This window comes from Pteropus alecto, unplaced genomic scaffold (assembly GCF_000325575.1).
Source record: "Pteropus alecto unplaced genomic scaffold, ASM32557v1 scaffold86, whole genome shotgun sequence".
Taxonomy (NCBI): Eukaryota; Metazoa; Chordata; class Mammalia; order Chiroptera; family Pteropodidae; genus Pteropus; species Pteropus alecto.
Window position 1 is genome coordinate 6,047,974 of NW_006442109.1, and position 4,309 is coordinate 6,052,282.

Sequence of the window (4,309 nt, forward strand, 5' to 3'; positions counted from 1 at the left end):
TAAAATTGACAATCCATCTCCAGCAACTCAAATAAGACACCTGGCATTGGCTTAGGGGTAGGTTTTATCCCATAAGGACATTATGTTTCTTGTCTTTAACAAGTACTTACAATTCAGATAGAGATAGAAATATCAGAGATATAATTTTAATGTAAACATTATTGAAAGTAGGGTCTATTTTTTTTCCTAAAATAGATCTGCTTAACTAAAACTTGTTCCTTCTCCTGTAAACTCTGTCAGCAACAAGCCAAAGAATTTAAACCTGACAAATAGTGTTCCAGAGGAAACTATGTGAGATTGTATTGTTAAAACTTAACTTTTAGTCTATGGCCATACCACCCTGAATGTGCCTGATCTTGTCTGATCTTGGAAGCTAAGCTGGATCTGGCCTGGTTAGCTCTTGGATGGGAGACCACCTAAGAATACGAGGAGCTGTATGCATTTAAAAAAAAAAAACAAAAAACAAACAACTTTTAAGTGACAACTGTACTATTTTATCATAGTGACAAGACAATGACTCTGTGAGTTCCACGTGGGAACCGTGAAATTCATTTTAAAACTGCCTTAACAATCTACAGGTAAGCTTAGAGATCTGACAGCCAATGAGGACATTTGATAGCCTCACAGGTGTGCATTCGATATGGTATTGTGTAATAGAAGGGGGAAAATATCAAGCTGAATGTGAAGTATTAGGCATTCATAAGCAAAAACAGAATGACCTGCCAGGAGGTAGTGTACATTTTATCTATACTACTCCAAGCCAGTACCGAGCTGCTCTAAACTTGAAGGGAAGAAAAGCGAATGACTCCCCTGCCTGGTATTTACATTGCAAAGCAAGGACTGCAGTGAGCCTATTCCACTTGAGAACCTTGGGCTTCAGAACTAGGCACTTAGGATCTTTGTGACCTTGGCCAGTTTCCATAACCTGAGTCTAAAATTTTTATAAAATTTATAAGTTTAAAGTGTAAAAATAGAATAGAAATACCTATCCCACAAGAATGTAAGGCTGTCGTAAGAGTCCAATGAGGTAGATAACGTGCTTAGTAGTGTGCCTGATGGGTAGTAAGTACTCAATAAATGAAAGGGCTTTGTATTACCCTCTCTATGCACCATCTGCCGCTGCTAGAAGCAAAGGAACAGAACTGCTGCTGCTTTGCTTTGCTTTGCTTTACCTCATAGATGTGGTCACCATAGCTGAACTGCAGCAGTTTCTGGTTTCTTCCCAGAAGAAGAAAGTTATGTATTACAGCTTAATATGTGTGAGTCCTGCTTAGACATTGGTGAGATGCCAAGAAAGAGATAGTTTTCCTGAGGAGGGTTGACCGAGAGGGAATATATGTATCCATTTCTGTGCAGCAGTATGTGCTGGCCGCCCCACTATAATTTAGAGTGCCACTTGTGCGCATAGGAAACACAAATGACCAATTTTATCATCATGAATGGAATTGAACTTTTTTCCCCATGGGTACTTTCCAACTCAAGTCATTGCTTAAATATCACCTTCTCGATGAGGCCTCCTCTGACTATCATGTTAAAGTTGCAACCCACCTCCCCATATCGATTCTCCTTCCTTGATGTTTTCTTCTTCTTTTGCTCCATTAATGTAACGGAAGATACAGTTTTCAAATGTATTACATCTTTTTTTAACAAAAGCCTCACATATTTATTGTTGAACCAACCTACTAGTGCAAAAACATATTACACATTACATCTATTGCTTAATCATCTGTCTCTTCCAGGTAGAATATAATCTTTTAGGGGACAGGAATCTTTGTTTGTGCCTGGAACCCTTGATAACTTGTTGAAAGAACAAAGAAATAAATAGATTTGTTCATATTTGCTTGTATATGCACAAAGAAACTCTGGAAAGCTTACCGAGAAAATAATAGTTGTTACTTAGGCAGGGTTAATGGGAGAGGTAATCTGTATGAATTGGGGATAGGAGTGGGAGGGAGGTTTCAATTTTTTATTTTTGTATAAAAATATGTGAATGATTTTATACACATCAGACATCACTGTTTCTAAAATCACCTTCTTTTTCTGACTTCCTTTTCTTTACTTTCCCTAAAGAGACCTCTCTCCTTTCTCCTTTTCCTGCACCCCCTTAATTGCTCTGTCAAGCCTCAAAATAGCAAGTTTTCTTCTTGCTACATATGCAAATGCATCTGTACCTAACTTTTCTGTATAAATGAATGTTGTAATAAAAGTGTTAAATTGAACCTCAATTCCAAAACAGAGATATTTTCCTTAACTACAGAATGTAACCAAATGTCTTCAGTAAAGGCTTACTGAACAAAGGCAACAACAGAAAGTTTAATCTAAAGGAGAAGGCCAATCAGAAGAGCAGTGGTGACTTTCGAGGATTTGATAAACTGATGGCACATCATGACAACTGCTTTGTCTAGCCCTGGCCCTCACTCTCAAGGGTCATGTGATGGAAGGTCCATTGTGTTGCAAGAGACGTGGCCTCTGGGCTGGGAACAGGTGCTCTGGGATTCTCCCTGCTGAGCATTTCCCTGAGGGCAGGATATCCACTTCTGTGCTACACCCTCCATCATTCTGATCAAAAGACTATTTGGCATCAAGGCATTTGAGGTGAATGCCTCAGAGAGACTGAGAACACAAACAAGCAGATCTCTAAAGTGGTGTGAAGAAAACAGAAGGGACCCATGAGTTGGGATGTGTTAAGCATTTTGAATCCATTTACATAGTCACCAGTGGAAGCAACCTGATCTGAAGTTAAGATGAAGCCAAGAGCCTTGCTTTTCATTCTCCAGTGCATTGGAACATAAGTAAAATTTTAAAATATAGATGCTCTGTTCTTCCCTTCCAGCCTCTTTTTTAACCACCTTCCCATATTTGCCAGCCAGTTCTAGGCAAGTGAATTACTATTCTAGCCACATTCCTCTAGGAAGGAAAGAATAGACTTAATCCATCTTCACTTCTCTCCTCTTACAAAGTAGGTGAGACAATGATAATGTCAGTCTTTTAACTCTCTGGATTTTGCTCACAGGGACTTAATGAATATTCGTTAATACACTCTGAGAAGCAGCACAAAACTATGAAGCACAGCAAAGCGATAAAGGCCATAAATTACAAATTCCTAAACTCTTATTATGCAGAAAACCAATTTCTTGTTACTATATTAAGATCTGACTATCCCTAGACCCAGTACCTTTTATGTATTCCTATGAAAGGAATTACTTTAAATATACGAATTTATTCCTAGGGGTGGCTCCATAGTGTAGTGGTTAGCACATCTGCTTTGCACGCAGAAAGTCCTGGGTTCATGCCCCAGGTGGAGCCACGGGCCAGGCCCCGGGTGCGCCAGGCCCCGGATGTGGGTGCATGCTGTGAGTGTGTTGGAGGGGATGCCCCATCTTCAGAGATCCAGTTCTTAAGGAGAAACGCAACATCCATAGGTCAGGGGTGGAAATGGGGGTGGGGGTAATTAAAGAGGGGGAAGAAAAAGAATTTGTTCCTAATTTCTCACAATCATTTTTGTCTCTAAAAAAACAGTAGTCCAGCATCAAAAATTACCAGTCGCATACCACAGTGACCTATATATATCTTGTATTAAAACGAAGTCTAAAGAATTTTTAAATCAACTTGTTAGATTGTGTATTGTATTTAATCCACTAACTTCGAAAATCATGTTAATGTAATTGGAGATTGAAAGCAACATTTTATAAATTGTTGCTAGATATTTCTCGGTGTTGGCTGTTGCTTCTATCCTGAAGCTTTATAATGATACCACCCCCATGAAACCCTGCCCCCAGAACAAGACTGTTGTCATGTGATGTCAGAGAACAAGTAGTTGCACATCATTTAGTTCTTTGCTTCTCCCTACTTACTGCCATGACCGTAGTTATTTTTCCATTGTAGGAGTTACAATGAAAAATCATACCTCCAAGTTACATAACACCCAGCCTCTGAGCAGCACCCACAGATAGAGGGCTTCAGACCCTAAATAGCAACTTTGCTCTGAGCTGCAAATAGGAGACATTAGAGAGACTGCAACGCAATCAATGAAATTGGACTTTTTAGAGCAGTAAACAGAAGTCACGCTTCAGCAGTCAAGTGCTGGAGGAAGGGCCAAGACACAACCAAAAGCTCTAGCAGTTGCCATGGCAGCAGCAAAGGACTAGGGAAGGTTTCCAGAAGCAGGTCTGTCTCAAGAGTTTATAATACAATCACATGCTGTCTGTGTTTAACACATGCCGAATGAAGACAGATACAGTCTGTTTTCCGACTACCTCTGTCAGTTTGCATTAGGATTATCTGGTGAAATTCTGGGGAGGAGAGTGTG

General features: G+C 39.7%; 1 non-coding gene across 1 annotated transcript; it reads left to right on the forward strand.

Annotated features, from left to right (window-relative positions):
- Positions 1–3,233: 3,233 nt before the first annotated feature.
- On the forward strand, positions 3,234–3,307 carry TRNAA-UGC. The gene has a single exon. It is a non-coding gene; the product is annotated as a tRNA-Ala (tRNA).
- The last annotated feature ends 1,002 nt before the right edge of the window (positions 3,308–4,309 follow it).